Consider the following 17,896-nt stretch of genomic DNA (forward strand, 5'->3'; position numbering starts at 1 on the left):
AAGACAACCTGCACATTTATGGTGCCTGCCCTTTCAGTCTCTTGGAAGGATATGTGTGCTAGGAGCAGCCTCTCTCAAGTGCTCCCCTGAGCATGTGCTGAATACAGGGATTCTTTATTCCTTGTGGAAAATGTTTTTGCTACATTATGATGCTTTACCTTTTATTTGAATGTTCTGTGCAGTAACCCCTTTCAACTGAATTAAAAATAAAATGCTCCCAAAAGATACTCCCCTCATACAGGTTACTTTGAGGCTCTAACATGAACCAGTCTGGGAGGCAAGCTGTGTAGTCCTTGCTGAGATCAACATTTTCTGGGTCCACTCTGTTAGGTACAGAGTGATGTCTCCCAGAAAGCTTTTAAGCCATTCTCCCACCATCCAGTTTGGTAGAAAAGTCCACACAATGTAAGGAAGTCGTTCCAAGTCCTCTCCCAGGTTTTGTTAATCAGATATTATGACTGATTAGACAGGGATCACCCATTCTGGTCCTTCTGCCTCTAAGTCATATAAGGATACATGGATTCCATAGTACTATCCTTAAAAGGATTTTCTTTCCTTGTGAAAGAACTGGTTTTCAAGGCTCTGCATTTCCCTTGTTCAGTTTTATCCATCAATATTTTTTCTGCCAAATTTCATTTCTGATCTAACTAGGGTTCAAAACTGGGTGGATACCAGTGATGAGTGAGGCCTTGAGAAGATCTGGTAGCTATGTCATTGCTGTGAAGGCTGCATTTCTGGTCTGCCATGTGAGAGTTTCCTTAGTAACTGGCTGGGAAATCATATGTGCTAGAACAGGACCCATCTGCAGCTCTTGCCCTCCAGAACTCTGACAGTATCAGGACTGTGGACAGCAGCAGGTTGCAGGTCCTGGGCGCAGAACCCAGATAAGGAGGGCAGGAGCAAGGCTGAGTGCACATTAGGAGATAGGCAAGGGATTAGGTCAGACCTGGAAAATGCCACTAGAAATCTGTCAACCAGCAAGGAGGGAAGGTCAGGATCCAGATCAGTGCAGAGTGACCAGTGGGGGAGTCTATCCAGGAAGACAGTATGTGAAAATCAGAAGGCAACCTGTCAAGAGTTAAGAGTTGAAAGCAAACCAGGAAAATAGTCAAAACACAACCAACTGACTTTTTACAAAAGTGTCAGTGTAACTCAATGGGAAAAGGATAATTTTTCTCAACAACTGGTGCAGAAACAAATTTTTAACCATATGTAAAAATGAACCTTGACCATTCCATAACAAAATTTGACCTGAAATTGATCTGCAAAGGCTAAAACTATAAAACTTTTAACAGAAAATATAGGAGAAAATCTTAGTGATCTTGAGTTTGCCAAAAATCACTTAAAAGGATTCAAAACATATGAACTCTAACAGTGTGGATATACTTAATGCAATTGAACCTGAAAGTAGTCAAAATGGTAACTTTATGTTATATATATTTTACCACAATAATAGGAAGGGGAGGGGGAGGGAGAAGTGAGGGAGAGGGAGATGGGAGGCAAAGGGAGAGAAACTTCCCTCCAGGCAATTGCCAGTGAAAAACACACCCACAAACTATAAAGAAAATTCAAAATTTAGAACTTCTGTACTTTAAAAGACACTGTTATAAAAATGAAAAGGTGAGACATGAAAAGTTGCAAAACGTTATCTGACAAAGGACATGTTCTAGATTATATAAAGAAGTCTTACAACTCATAATAAGACAAACAACCCAATCTTTTTTTTTAATGGGCAAAAAATTTGAACAGACAATTCACCATAGTAGATAGATGGCAAATAAGGACATGAAAAGATGCCTAACATGATTAGTCATTAGGGAAATGCAAATTAAAACTACAATGAAGGGTGCCTAGGTGGCTTAGTCTGTTAAGCATACAACTCTTGAGTTCAAGCCCTGCATTGGGCTTTGCACTGGGTGTAAAGCCTATTTAAAACACACACACACACACACACACACACACACACACACACAATGAAAAACTATATGCCTATGAGAATGACTAAAATTAAAAAGACTAATTATACCAAATGTTGGCAAGAAAGAGTAGAAACTAGAATTCCTCATATACTGCTGGCAGGGATGTGAAATAGCACAACCATTTTGGAAATGGCTTGATCATTTTTTGTAATATTAAACATACACCTACTATGTGATCTAGTCATTCCACACCTAGGTATTTACGCTAAGGAAATGGAAGCCTATGTCCACAAAAAGACTTGTACTTGATAGGCGCCTGGGAGGCTGAGTCTGAGCATCGACTACAGCTCAGGTCATGATCTCAGGGTTTGTGAGTTTGAGCCCTGTATCGAGCTCGCTGCTGTCAGCATGGAGCCTGCCTTGGGTCCTCTGTAGCCCTCTCTGTCTGCCCCTCCCTCCCCCACTCATGCTCTCTCTCTCTCAAAAATAAACATTTTTTTTAAAAAAGAACTTGTACTTGAATGCTCATAGTAGTTTTATTTGTAATAGCCAAAAACTGGAAATAATTCAAATGTCCATCAAGAGGTAAATGGATAAACAAATTTTAGTGCATCTATACAATGAAATACTGCTCAGCAGTAAAAAGGAATGAACTATTGTTACATACAACAACATGGACGAACCTCAAAATAATTATGCTGAATGAAGACAGGCCAAAAAAAGACTACATACTCTCTGTTCCCATATATAAAATTCTGGAAAATGCAAATTAATCTATAGGGACAGAAAGCAGATCATTGGTTGCCTAGGAGCAGGTAGCAGTGGAGGAAATGAGGGATGCACAAGGAAGCTTTGAGGAGTGATAGACTTATTCATTATCTTGATTTCAGCAACAGTTTCATGGCTGTACACATATGTCAGAACTCATCAAATTGTATTCTTAAATATATATCAGTTATAATTCAACAAAGCCGTTTTTGGAAAAGGATAAGAAAAAAGGGAAAACCCACTCTGCCATCAATAGGCAATACCTGCTCATGGCAACAATGTGGGCTCTGGAGACTTCACCTGTTTGAACTCAGGCTCTGTATGACTTACTAGCTGGGTGACTTTGGCCAAATCATGTAATCACTCTAAGCCTTGCTTTCTTTATCTGTGCAATGAGGATAATAATAAACTACTTGGAATGGTAGCTAAGAATGGGAAATGTAGGCTATCGTGGTCATAATCATCATTTATAAAGGTGATGATTGAAATACTAGGCAGAAATAAGGGAGATCAGCATCCAGGTGGGTGGATGAAGGGGTGTAGGTGAGAAGTCATGAATTCAAGTTTGACTGTAATACCCAAAAGACCCACTGCCCCAAGGAATGGTGTTTTGAGGCAAACTTGTGACCAGCCTGAGCCCAGACCCCAGGTTTGGCTCCAGGGGAGAGACAGGTGGATAAACCTGGATGAAAATATGTGGATGGAAAATACACAGGTTGACAGACTACATAAGGACCGTTCCAGAAATTCCCAAGTTTCTAATCAACACCTTGCTGGTGCCACCTTAGACTCATTGGAAGATAAACTCTTCCCTGTCCCTCTCTCCCTGAAGGTTGTTTCCTGACTTAGCACAGGAGCCACCTTTCAGCCTTCCAGCGCTTTCCAGTCAACCACCCCTCAAAGCTTAACCACAGCTCACACCAGATCTGCATGCCACCTGAGAGAATCAGCACAGCCCCTCTTTCTGGTCTGAGCAATCAGAGCACTCACTCAGTTCCACCCAGAAAAATGGTGTCAGGGTAATGGCAATGCTACCAAAGGCTGACTACTCATGGCAAGGGCAGCAAAATCTGTAGAGAATAATGCAAAAGACAAAAAGAGAATAATGCAGAAATGCTGAACTGGTAGGGGCAGAGGATGGGGAGGGGAGATGGCTGGTCAGAAATTGAAGGAGACTTCTCTAGCAACCATTGCTGGGCCAGGTGAGCACAAACCCAAAAAAACAAAGATAGAATCAGCAGTCAGGGTTGTGGTGGATCCAGTTGGCCAGAAGCCTGGGTTCAGGCAATTTCATTCTCTGGGAGAGTTTCCTACAGGAACAGGAACAGGAAAGAAGTGAGAAAATGATCATTCAAATTAATAAATAGGTGAGGCAGGCCAGTGCTTCAGTCTCTGAGGGGGCTTGTGCCAGAGTCAAGGGTGCTGCATGGTGGAAAGACATCTCAGCTAGAAAGAACCACAGCAAGGATAAGAGTTCTTAAGAATCCATGGTTCACAATCCAGCTCCACTGCTATGCCACCTGTTTAGAGTGCATCACCTGGGTTTTGGATGGGTTCAGCCAGTGGGAGACATGGAAAGGATGGGAAAGCACGAAAGAAGAGAGATCAGGGTATTCCCTATTGCCTCTTGCTTGGAAGCCTGGTCCTGGCAGTGGCTGTGTCCCTCGGTGACTCTCGCTCTACCCCCAGGGGTTCAGTTCTCACCCATCTCTGGTCTCACTCTTTCCACTCCTTAATCTTTTAGATTTGTGGGTAGTCAGAGCTTCCTGCTGTTGCTCATCTTTGGGTGCCTCACCAGCTTTTGTTTGTCCCTGAATCCTGTCCTCAGCTCTCTAAATGAAACCCTTCATTTGAAGCAGATCCATCAGATCCTATTCCCTACCAGGACCTGCCTGATAAAGCCACTTGTTAGCTGCATGAAAAAAACAATGCAGTCAATCTCTGGGCTCCACTTTGTCATGGGGGTGGGTGGGAGCGGGTACTAGAAATTGTGAGTATTAGACAATATAATGCATACAGTTCCCACCCCACCCCACCCCCACACCCCACCATTATCCCAGGTGATGCTCCAGCCAAAGGCTGGCAAGACAAAGACTCATGGATTCTGTAGGTCTCCCTCTCCCTCTTCCCTGAGACTTTCTTTCTCTCAGATAAACCCTGCTTGTTCTGACTGAAGGAGAGAGGAAGAATATTCCTCTGGCTCCTCATCATGCAGGCCTGGGAAAGCAGGAAGGGCATTCTGCCAGCCCAGCACATCAACCTCCCCTCCCTCCAACCCCCACCCTACAAAGGTCAGCCTGCCCAGAATAAGGAAGTACCCGCAGCCGGGAAAGGTAAATCCAAATCCGAAAATACAGGAACTGAGTATTTCAACCAACATGGGCCTGCAGCGTCCTTGCAGAGCACTGTTTATGAAGCAATAAACCATTTAAATGACTCTGTTTTGGAACCCACAAAGTCTCCTTGAATGGCTTATAGGAAGATACAGCTAATAAGAGTCTAGGACGACTGGAGGACTGGAGCATGAGGCTGGGGCATCTTTGCCTCAAAGCTGCAGGTTTCCTTTGGAGGAGATGGAAACCTCTGTGAGAAGTAATAACCCCTGGAAAGATTGCCATGAGGTGTGTGCCCCTGAGGAAGACCCTAGGGTTCAGGCAGGGCAGCCTGAATCACGGATATTAAAGACCAGTTTTGTAAGGAAGAGTTATATGGAAAAGATACATAATTTTTTGTAGTGGGCAGGAAAGGGAGGGCTATAGTGGTGGTCAAAAGCATGGCATGGAGTCCTGAGTTTAAATCCAGGCTCTGCCATTTATTTGGTGTCTGACCTTGGCAAATGTCCTTACCCTCTCTGACTCAGTTCGGTCATCTGTAAGATGGGGATAACAGTAATAATATGCCTGTCTTATAGAGTTTGGGAGGGGATTAAATGAGGTCATATATGTTATGTGCTTAGCATGGGGCCTGGCATGGTAAATGTTCAAGAAATTAGCCATTATCAAGAATGTTACCACCACACTCATCTCTTTCCATCTAGCCATTCTTTTTCCCAGCTCCAAAGAGAACAAGGGTCCCTGGGGAATTAACAGTGATAACTGACACCAACTTCTGGGAGGGTGATATAGTAACAAATTCCAGACCCAGATCAACTCTCACAGCCCAGCAGAGTTTAGAGGCTGTTGGAGGGAAAGGTCAGAAGCTGGGAGAGCTGCATGGCTGGCAACAAGTGAACTGCATGCAAATGGTCGACGGAAGCATGCCAGAGGCTAGTGGTCTCCTCAGGGCAATGTCTTAGGTACTCTGACACAGGACTGCCAAAGCTGGACATGATTACACACCCCTTTGCAGAGGCATAATACTTGGGGGAGGGTCTCAGTTTTGAAAACACCATCATTTATAGGAAATACAATCAGTTGATGTTAGAAAGATGAGTAGCAAGAGACAGGATGGTTCCAAGGGAAGATCCAAGGCCATAGTCTACCTTGATAAATTTTCCAAGGTCTGGGGCTGTCCCTCATCAGGCTCCCAAACTTGATGTGATCAATAGGCTGAGGGTGGATTTATCTTTTAGGAATAGACTGACATCAACCAAAGTAATAAAACACTGATATATAGATTAGAATGCTAATTCTCTCTGTCTCTGCCTCTTTCTTTCTTCCTAATATTTAATGAATGCCTACTATGTGTCAGGCAGCTATAAATAAAGCAGTCTCCAATCTCATAGAGCATGCATTCTAGTTGGGAGATACATAAACATCTTTCAAGAGAATCAAAAGACAAGCCACAGACTGGAGAAAATATTTACAAAAGATCTATCTGAAAAGGAATGTTAAGCTAGGATATGCAAAAAATTGTTCAAACCCAACATTAAGGAACAAGCAACACAAAAACTGGGCACAAGATCTAAACAGATAGATACCTCACCACAGAAAATACAAATGGCAAAATAAGCATATGAGGAAATGCCCAGCACCATGTGTCATGAGGGAATTTCAAATTAAAACAATGAGATTATACTCCACACCTATTAGAATGGCCAAATTCCAGAACACAACAACACTAAATGTTGGCAAGGATGTGGGGCAAAAGGAATTCTCATTCATTGCTGGTGAGAATGCAAAATGGTATAGCTATTTTGGAAGACAGATTGGCAGGGTTTTTTTTAAATTTTTTTTAATGTTTATTTATTTTTGAGACAGAGAGACAGAGCATGAATGAGGGAGGGTCAGAGAGAGAGGGAGACAAAGAATCCGAAGCAGGCTTCAGGCTCTGAGCTGTCAGCACAGAGCCCGACGCGGGGCTGAAACTCATGGACCTCTTATTCATAACTGCCCAAACTTAGGGGCAACCAAGATGTCCTTCAGCGGGTGAATGGATAGAAATAAACTGTGGTCCATCCATATAATGGAATATTATTCAGTAATAAAAAGTAATGAGCTATTAAGCCATGGAAAAACATGGAGGAAACTTCAATGTATATTATTCGGTACAAGAAGCCAATCTGAAAAGGCTCCATATTGTATGATTCTAACTACTTGACATTCTGGGAAGGGCAAAACTATGAAGACAGTAAAAAGATCAGTGGTTTCCAGGTGTTAGTGGGGAGAGAGGGATGAACAGCAGAGCACAGAGGATTTTGAGGGCACTGAAACTCTGCATGATACCATAATGGTGGGTACATGTCATTAGAAATTTGTCCTGACCCATAAAATGTACAACAAAAAGTAATGGCTCACACATACTGTGGACCTTGATTGGTGGTAGTGCATGGGCGGGGGGGGGGGGTGGAGGGCTTATGAGGGAACTCTGTACAGTCAGCTCCATTTTTCTAGAAACCTAAAGCTGCTCTAAAAGTCTATTAATTTTAAAAATCTACATAAATAATTAAGAGCAGAGAATGATAGGCACCATAAGAGATACTTAGGGTTAGGTGTGGGAACATGAGGAAGGGGGGGCACTTAGCCAAGTTAAAGCCATCTCCACAGAGCCAAGGTGAGGGGGCAGGGGAGGCATTCCAGGACAAGAGAACAGCAAGTGGGTGCAGTCCTGAGTAACGACCGCCCAGAAGACTGGGATCCCTGCCTCTGCAGGCCTGCACACCTTTTCCCTGCAGGTACACAGTACACAGGGGGATGACCTATGGTCAGAAGACTGCATGGCATGCAAGAAGCCAGAGCAAGGGAGGAAGTGATCCCGGGTAGCGAGCTGACAGAAGGCCTCAGTGGCCTCCTGCCAGTCCAGGCCTCACCCTGCCCAGGGCCGGGATGCTTTTGGATGGAGGCTGATCCCCAGAGGTAGTGCTGGAGAGTCTGCCCCATTGCCCCTGTCATCCATAAGTCCTTTCCGCAGGTTGGTTGATGCAATTCAGTTGGCTACTGTTAATCTTGCTTGGGCAAATTATTCAAATTGTTCAACCTCTCTGTATGTATTTACTCATCTACAAAACAGGGATAATAAAAACTACTTTGCAGAGCTCAATGGTGAAGATGAAGAATCTGTGAGGTAGTGAAGCTATGTGAAGCCCCTCTCCCAAAAATAGTAGCTATTCAGGGGTGCCTGGGTGGCTCAGTCGGTTAAGCGTCCGACTTCGGCTCAGGTCACGATCTCGTGGTCCGTGAGTTCGAGCCCCGCGTCGGGCTCTGGGCTGATGATGGCCCAGAGCCTGGAGCCTGCTTCCGATTCTGTGTCTCCCTCTCTCTCTGACCCTCCCCCGTTCATGCTCTGCCTCTCTCTGTCTCAAAAATAAATAAACGTTAAAAAAATATTTAAAAAAAAATAGTAGCTGTTCAATAGATGGTTAATTTTAATTGCCGTTATTTGTATTGTTTTGATTATTCCTCACCAGCCTGTGAGCCTTGTCAATTCTTTAAGGGACAGAGGTAGAGCAGAGGAGTGGCCTATAAAGTGGTCTAGGGCACACAATCTGTGTAATCCCAGGCAAGTACTGTGAGAACCAGAGAGGAAATTCCAGGAGGAGAAAAAGCTTTTTAAATGACTTACTAAGGTGAACTGAGCACATGTGGAGCTGGCGGTGGTTTTACGAGTTCAAGAGAATGGGCAAGAGACAACTGAGATGAGTGAGGACAGGGAAATCAAGGGGTCTGGACATATGGGAGGTCTCCTATATTGAACTCCACACCTCCCAAAACACTGAGTTGCCCACCTTCTGACCCAAAGCACTGGCTATACGAGGAAGGAAGTTGCCTCTAGGAAGGGACCTCTGTTCCTAGAGCAGCCATGACCTTGATGAGCAAGACGAAATGACTCCATCTGTCCCAGAAACAGAGAGTGCAGACCAGAGGAGGGGAAGAACATTCTGTATTTTCTCCTTTATTCCCTTTCTTCCAGCCTTCCCATATTTGACAGCCTCCATTTTCTTACTAGTGGAGGGGAAAAAAGACAACTAAGATTTTTCTTGAATCTTGGCAACAGAGCTCAGACTTTTATTAGTGTGCAGTAAAAATGGCACTGACCTCAGTAACAAATAAATTAAATCCTGGTTGGCTTGGAGTTTAACATCTTGGCCTTTTTAAGTTCACTTACCAAGTGATTTACTTCCTTAGCTCCTTTAACCCAATATCCCTAGCAGCTGACCTTCCAATGGTTATCATTTATCTTGCCTCAGGGATGCAGATCAAAGACAAAGCTGAAAATGGGTCTTAGAAATATTCATGAAGATTAGGGGCGCCTGGGTGGCTCACTCCGCTCAGGTGATGATCTCATGGCTTGTGAGTTTAAGTGCTGCATCAGGCTCTGAACTGGCAGTGTGGAGCCTGCTTGGGATTCTCTCCCCCTTTCTCACTGCTGTTCCCCCTGCTTGCAAGCTCTCTCTCTCTCTTATGCTCTCTCTCTTTCAAAGTAAATAAACATTAAAAAAAGAAATATTGAGGATTGAATGTGTTTTAGACATGCATACCATGGAGGAGTGAGAGCTAGCTCCCTGTCTCTAGCTAAAAAAGAATTCACTTAAGGGATGGGCTATACAGAAGGAGATTTAAGTTGGGAAGTGGGGACCTGGGACCCAATTCCTGAACCTGTTCCTCATCAATAGAGTGACCTTGAGCAAGTCACATTACTTCTCTGAGCCTAAGTTCCCTCTCTGTGAAACAGAGGTTGGAGGGCTGGCTCAGGACACCCAGCCAGCTTGCCATTTATTTACCATGTCACCAAATATTTGTTCAGGTCTTGTCCTTCCAATCTCCTCAATGCCTTCAGTAGTCTAAGGATACCTGTTTTGATCATTTCACCATAGATAGTAACTGTCTCAGAACTGTTCAGTCTCCTCATCTGCAGCAGGGGTGGAGTAATGACCTAAGGTTCAGTGATGCCTCTAGTTACTGGCTCAGGGCTCTGCAGAGCAGCTGGCGGTGATGTTCCTGGGAAATGAGCTGGAGGCTGCTACAGTTTGGCTATTTCCCTGAACAGCTGGTGTGGAGAGTAGAGAGAGCAGGACAACCTCTGAGACTCTGGCCAACTGCAGTATGTATTAAGGGCAACCCAGATGGCTGCTAGCCAACAACCCAGGCCTGTGTAATTTGCACACTGTAGTTTCTCCTTCTGAAGGTCTCTCTCTCCGGTATATAGTGACAGAAGTTTGTTTCACTCCCCTTCTGCACCTGCCCACCTGAGTGAGGCCTCAACTTGAGTCTCTATCTCCACATGGATCCTCATGAGTCTCTTCCTTCCCCAGGGCCAATCTGTGACCCCTCACACAGGCTCCAAGACGATCATGCTTTCTTGAGCAGACTGTAGGGGAGGAGGTCTAAGGGAAGATCACACTCCCTTGCCCCACTGTGTTGCAAGTGTGGCTGTAGCTTCTTATTTTGCTAAAGCTGTAAGTTAATAAAACTGCTGAAAGCTGGGGATTGGCAAAAGAGAGTTACAATCACAGAATAAAGACAATTAAGTTGGGGGTGCCTGCGTGGCACAGTTGGTTAAGCATCTGATTTGTCTTGATTTCAGCTCAGGTCATGATCTTGCAGTGGTTTGTGAGATCAAGCCCCACATTGGCCTCTGCACTGACAACGTGGAACCTGCTTGAGATTCTGTCTCTTCCTCTCTCTGCCCTCCTCTCTCTCTCTCAATCTCTGTCAAAATAAGTAAATAATCATTAAAAAAAAAAAAGTTGGAGGAGGCTGCCTATAAACTCTCCTAGAGCCCACTGACCCATGGCCTGGGTCCCCTGCCTGCCTTCTCCCTCCACAGCCTTCAGGCCTGCCATCTGACTACAGAGCTAACCTAACTCCCAGACAGGGGGGCCCTTGGCCAGACTCCCCTACCTGGAGTCCAGCCCCCACCTCTTTGTTTTTTCCCTAGAGAAGAGGAAAGCTCCTCCTCCACAAAGTGAACCCTAGAAGAATTTCTGCAGTGAGTGTGGTAGCTATGTCTGCCCATTGGAAAGACAGCCTTCTATATTAGTATGCACAGCCATTTATTTCTTCTTGTCTCCATTTGTCCATTCTAGAATCAGCTCTGAGTTTTCCTCTGCATAACCAAAAAGCCCAGTGTTTTTCCCAAAACAAAAAACGGTCTTTTCTGGTAGATAGATTTTCCTCTTCCTTTGCTAAACAGAAAATAGCTGAGGCTTTGGAATTACTGCATTCCCTGCTTCAAGCCCTCCAAGTTGCAGTGGTATCAGGGTCTGATAAAGAGAGCACCCCATCATATAAGTAATAATCAGACATGAATAACCATATTTGGACCAGTCATAGTTGAAGGCAGAAGGTGCCAGGCAGCCTTCAGAAGTAGGGCCTTCTGCAAATCAAGGTTTTAAACTAAGCACAGAATGGCCTTCGAGTCTGTAGCACATGGCTTCATCAGCCAGCAGGACCAAATTATCCCTGTGTTTACTTTTTTTTTAAAAAGGCACTGACCTATGAATAAATAGCACTTGACATTGAAAATTGCCACATTAAATACCCTGCTCCTCTCCCCGATTATAGCAGCCTCCGGAGCTCTTCCAAATTGTCACCTAGGATGAATATGACAGCAAACAATGCTTTAAAAGTAAGTAATCTGCTCTATAATTATTTTAGCGGCTGCAACTGCCAACCAGCAGGATCACTTATGAAAAAGGATGCAGTCGTTCCTTATTAAAAATGCATGAATATAGTCTCTTGATTGTGGAAATAATCAGCAGACTATCTAATGTAACAAGACTTAGCCACAGAAGAATTAATTAGGGTGAAATTGATTAAGGAAAAGAGGGTAAAAATCTATCTGTGATGATTCAGGCTCCGATTAAACTCAAGCATTAATTCTCACATTCTTTTCAAATTAAGAGCCTCATCTAAATGCTCTGCATTAATATTCCAGTGTACACCACCCTCCCTTAAAACCAAAGAGAAATGCAAGACATTTCTAATGAAAGCTAAAGATCATGTTCTTGTTGACTATAAAGCCTCTGTCTTAAGGATTTCAGGAGATTGGAGTTTAATTATTATTTTAAATAAAGGGGCAAGGAGTTGGAGTGGGTGTAGTGAAATCCCCAAATTCATTCTGGTTTTGAACACTTAGCACTTCTGTCAGGAGATTTCTCAAAAACTAAAGGAAGCATGCAACACAAAAAATTATGTGGCAGCCTCCTGAATTCTCTTTGTTTTGCAGTGACCTGCTCTGGTACAGATAAGGGGAGCTTGAAGGGGTCATATGTATTCCATCCTTCACCCTGAGGCAGAGCTCTATCAAACCAGAGAGCCATCCATAATTATCTACCATCTCCTGAGAGGCCTGCGGGCGCTCCACAACTCCCTTGGTAACACAAGCAGCTAATATATTCCCAGCTCCAGAATATGTCCTTCCCCCTCCCCCTGCAGCCATTAAAGGACGCTAGTGAGGAGAAGCTTCCCGCATCACTGATTTTTCTCTTTTCATTTTTCCTCCCTTAGGAGCCAGCTCTGTGGTTCCCGGCTCTCCCCAGCCAAACTGTGCTTACGTTTCATAGGGTCACTGACCTTTCTTTCCTTGCTGCTCCAACAACTGCTATCTTTGCAGCTCTTCTTCCATCTGCTGCCTTGTTTTTTGTTCCATGGCCATTGTGGTTGAATACGTCCTTTGTCTGAGCTAGGACAGACAACTCCTGGCTGAGAAGCATCCCAGAAGGCTCAGAGCCGTCCCTCTGTGCAGTATGCAACCACTCAACACCATCTGGGGGACCCACTAGCCAAGATGCTCTGAGGTAGGGCACTCAGGGTTGCCAGCCTTATCAGTGAAATATGGAAAGACAGAAATAAAGAAGCAATTTCAAGACCTTTGGCCTGAATATGATCTTCTTTTCTCTTTGCCACCCTAGAAGGTAATCATGGTCAGAGTGGGAGATAGAGTTGTTCAAGAGGCCTCCAAGCAGAATCTATTTCCACTTTGGGTAGTCTAGCCAGGTCTCCCTGAGGAGTTTGTCAAGCAGTGTGGCCTGGGAGAGGGCTTTCCAGACAGAGGGGATGGTGTAAGGGGATCTGGAAACAGCATGAATGTGGCAGGCTTCACTTTCCTGGGCCTACAAGGGAAATCTCATTTATATTTATTATAAAATATCCATGATGCCTTTCTCCCCCACAGACCTGCTTGCTAGTCTCAACTGCTTCAAGCATAGCTGGGCAGATGTCATTGGAGGAATCTGGGGTAGGCCACAAAAGAGCTATAGGGAGCTACCACTGAGAGCCTCAGGGAGAAGTCCACATACTACCTCAGGAACACAGTCATACTCTCCTAGAGCCTGGCTCCACTGCCCATACCTCCAGCCCAACGCTCACCGTACGTGACTTTGAATGACAAACGAGGAATATGGCAAGGTGGCAAGGCCCTGTCTCCCCTCTCAGGATGTTCCTTCCCTTCTATGTAAATTTGTGGTTGCAAATTGTCATGAGGAGGCAGGGACCCCAAACCAGTCCAGCCCAAAATGCAAATATTAATGGGGGAAGGGAAGGATGGTCATCCTAACAACACCCATCCACAGAGCCAGCATCTCAGACTCAACCAAAAGGTCCTATGCCCTACACAAAGGCTACCATGGCCATAACCAATCCTCTTCCTCTTCTCTCTCCCCTCTCTTTTACACTATTCTTCTCCCATCTTTCCCTCAATTTGGTTATTAGCAACCTGATTCTAAGGACCTACCCAAGACTTACACTTTATCCTTGGTACTGAGGAGGATGCAAGAGAAAAAGATGTGAACGCTGCTCTCCGGGATTTCACAGGTGGTCAGGAGAATGACATGAACCCACAGCAAGTGACAAACCATAATAGAGGAACCACCAATTTAACATTGATGTCAGAAAGGAGCAACCCTTGGAACATGGGCTGGGGTAATCAGGAAGACTCTGGGGAATAGGTGGGACTTGAATTAAGTCTTGAGGCTCAGTTGGCATCACATAGATTGAAGGGAGAAAGGAAAGATTCTAAGGAAGGGTGGGACAGCAAAAGCCCAGGCTGGAGAGCAGGTTAGAGGACCCTTCAGTCTGACTGCAAGGGAAGATAATGCTGGGGAGTAAGGAAGCCAAGCTTTGCAAAGCCTTGAATGCCAGCTATGGAGGTTTGGATTTTAAGCTAAGTTGTTGATTATCAAACTTTAGTGTGCTGCAGCATTCCCTGGGGTACTGGCTAAAATGAAAGATTCCCAGGCCCCAGACTCAGTAGGCATGGCATTTTAAAGTTTATTTATTTATTTTGAAAGGGGGGGGGGGGGGGGGGGAGGGGCAGAGGGAGAGGGAGAGAGAGAATCCCAAGCAGGCTCCACACTGTCAGCAAAGAGCTCAACCCAGGGCTCAAATCTCATGAACTGTTGAGATCATGACCTGAGCCAAAACCGAGAGTCGTATGCTTAACTGACTGAGCCACCCAGGAATGGGAGGGCATTTTAAATAAGCACCTCAGGTGACTCTGATGGTGACCCACAGGCATGTTTGCTGAAGGTTCTTTTCTCACCATTTTTGTCCTGTGGGTTTTGTTTGCATCATGGAAACCACAGCACCAAAGAGGGTTCCCAGTTTCTGCAAGGATGTTGAGCCTTGTCTTCTAGGAACCTGGAGGCTGGGGCAAGGAACAATTTTGACTACACTAAAACCAAAGGGAAAGCAGCTCTATTGAACAACTCACAACTAGAGTCATTCCTGAACAAGAGTGGAGAAGCTGCCTCAGACCCTGGAACTGTGTGGGGCCCCCCTCTTGAGTGACCCCAGTGATTAAAAATGGAGCCAATGAAGAAATACCTTTGCTGGAGATATTGTAAAAGTGTTCAGCTCTAGGTTCCTTTAAATAGCTATCTCCCGGGGCACCTGGGTTGCTCAGTCAGTTGAGGGTCCGACTTCGGCTCAGGTCATGATCACACGGTTCACGGGTTTGAGCCCCGCATCGGGCTCAGTGCTGACAGCTCAGAGCCTGGAGCCTGCTTCAGATTCTGTGTCTCCCTCTCTCTCTGCCCCTCCCTGCTCATCCTCTGTCTCTCTCTCTCTGAAAAATAAACATTAAAAAAAAACCTGTCATTAAAAAAATGATAAGGAAGGAAGGAAGGAAGGAAGGAAGGAAGGAAGGAAGAAAAAGCTATCTCCCTTTAGCACTGTGGCATACATTGAACCCTGGATCTGCCATTTAATACATGCGTTTAATGGCAAGTTACTTGCCCTCTCTATTAAACCTGTTTGCTCAAGTCTCAATGTTTACTGGGAAATTTTCAAACCTAGAGAAAAGTTGAAAGGATCAGGAAAACCTATAAATCTTTATCTAGATTTACCAAGTGTTAACATTTTGCCATTTGTTTCCCTTTTTTCACTTTATATAAACATGTTAAGTATACATAGGTTTATATATTATATATACACACTTATTGTCTATCTATCTATCTATCTATCTACTCTTTGTTTTTGCAAAAGCATTTGAAAGTCACAGATATCATTACATTTCACTCCAAATACTTAGGAACCAGGACATTCCTCCTATAATTCCTCCATAACCACAACATCATTATCACACCTAAGAAAGTTAACATTGATGCAGTAATATTAGCTAATTTATAAAACATACTGAAATTTCTCTGATTCTCCCAAAATATTCTTTATGGCTTAAAAAAGACACAGGATACAATCAAGATTCACAAAGTATATTTAATTGTCATGTCTCTTTATTTTCCTTTAACTTAGTATGGGTCTCTCCCTGTCTCTGTTTTGTTTATGACATTGGCATTTTTGAAGAGTCCAGGAAAATTGTCTTGTAAAATGTTCCACAATCTGGATTTGTCTGATTGGATTCCAGCTATTTGGGGGCAAGAATATACTATGAAGGTGATGCTGTGTCCTCCCCATGGCACCCTGTCATGTCATGTCAGGAGGCATGCCCTGTCCGTTTGTCCCATTCATGATGATGCCACATTGAAGTACTTAGTTAAGGTGTACACCATATGTTTTGACACTTGGTTAGATTTACCTAAGCACTGTATTGATCAACTCAGTCAGATTGTAAAGTGCTTGAGGGCAAAAACTGAGTCTTTGGAAAATAATACTTTGCAGTTTACAAGATTTTTTCATAGAGCTTATCTTGTTTCTTCCTCAGATACCTCTAAGGGAGATATTTTTATTCCCATTTTACAGGAATGCAAAATTTCAGTGTTTAGGAACCCTGACACTGAATCCCAGTTCTACCCTTTCATAAATGTGTCTTATGGCAAATTACTTTAACCACTCTCTTAAAATTCTGTTTGCTCAACAGTAAAATGGGAATAATAGTATCTTCCTCCCATAGTTGTTATGAGGGCTAAATGGGGGCATTGAAAATAAAATGCTTGACATAGTGTTTAGCACATAAAGAATGCTCAAAAAATGAAAGTGTTCTATCTGTAGAGCTAAACATATTATGTGCACTCACACATAAACACATACATACATAGACATATATACATAGACATATATTCATATATATACATATATACATAGACATATATACGTGTGTGTGTGTGTGTGTGTGTATGAATGCGTGTGTGTGTGTGTGTGTATGAATGCTCAGGAAAGTTAAGTGTCTGGTCTGTGGTCCTCAACAAAACAGCAAGCAGAACCCAATTCAAGCCCCATCTGCCTGACTCCAAACCCAAATCCTATGCCCATTATTCACACACCATCCTGTAGGCATTGGGCCAACCCTTATCACATTATAGGAAACATTTGATCAAAATCATTTGAATAACGTTATAAAAATTAGTCTTCAAATATCTTATTCACACCTAATTTCAAGATGCACAAAGCAGGACCCTACTGCTCTGATCATACAGGTTGGCCATGGGTCCCCATATCAATGCCCTTTCTTCCCAGAATCTGCTAGTACGCTGCCTTCAGCTCACTGCTGTGTTGGCAATCTCACAACATCCCAAGCTCTCCACATTAAACAGCAGTCACCATGCACCCAGAAGCAACATATTATAGCCAGAGATCATTCTGTCTTTGACCTTAAATGTTCCCCTGTGCTGCCCTGCAGAATAATTGCTCTGGAGTAGGAACAAGACCAGAGAATGAGCCTTGGTTGAAGTGGGGAAGCTTTAGGAGGCCAGGCCAGGCAGAAGTCCCTGAAAGCTCCCATAGGTTTTCATTGGAAATTCCCATTCCTGCTTTCTACTAAGTACCCCAGCCCCTGCCCCAGTCTATAGAAGGGAATCCACAGAAACAGCAAACCATCATTTTGAGTCAAGGGTCTTTATCCCATGTGAACTAGGATGGGTCCACCCAAGAACTAATCCCAGGGGTGCTTGACTGGCTAAGTCAGTGGAGCGTTCCACTCTTGATCTCAGGATTGTGAGTTCGAGTCCCACTTTGGGTGTGGAGATGACTTAAAAAATAAAGTCTAAAAAACCCAAAAAAAACTAATCCCACCTGTCTATGATTTTGAAATGTGGGTTTGCTGTTCAGACACATGTCTGGGATCCACAGCAAGGAAAGATCACCGCTAATGAAGAGTTCACAGAGGTGGTGGGCCTTGGAAAAGGGTGGATTGGAGTTGGATAAGGAGGAGAAGAAAGGGAAGTCCTGATTTTGTGGGCATGGGGGCACAGAGCATTAGTAAAAGCTCAGAGGTAGGATAACAAAGGCCCGATTCAGGGATGGAGGGGACAGTATGTGCCCAGGAGGAGTGCAGAGAGGGAAGAACTCCTCCCTTCCAGACACAGAGCAGATTGTGGCTGTGGAACAGCTGAATATTTTATTGATGGAAAATTGGATGTGGCTATGGTGCTTGGG

The 17,896-nt window shown here is 44.0% G+C and overlaps 1 long non-coding RNA gene across 1 annotated transcript; it reads left to right on the plus strand.

Moving 5' to 3' along the window:
* The first annotated feature begins 11,614 nt into the window (after positions 1-11,614).
* Positions 11,615-12,935, plus strand: LOC122216026. The gene is made up of 2 exons (XR_006200662.1): positions 11,615-11,693; positions 12,575-12,935. It is a non-coding gene; the product is annotated as an uncharacterized LOC122216026 (long non-coding RNA).
* Positions 12,936-17,896: the final 4,961 nt, after the last annotated feature.

The sequence above is a fragment of the Panthera leo genome, chromosome A3 (assembly GCF_018350215.1).
Source record: "Panthera leo isolate Ple1 chromosome A3, P.leo_Ple1_pat1.1, whole genome shotgun sequence".
Lineage (NCBI taxonomy): Eukaryota > Metazoa > Chordata > Mammalia > Carnivora > Felidae > Panthera > Panthera leo.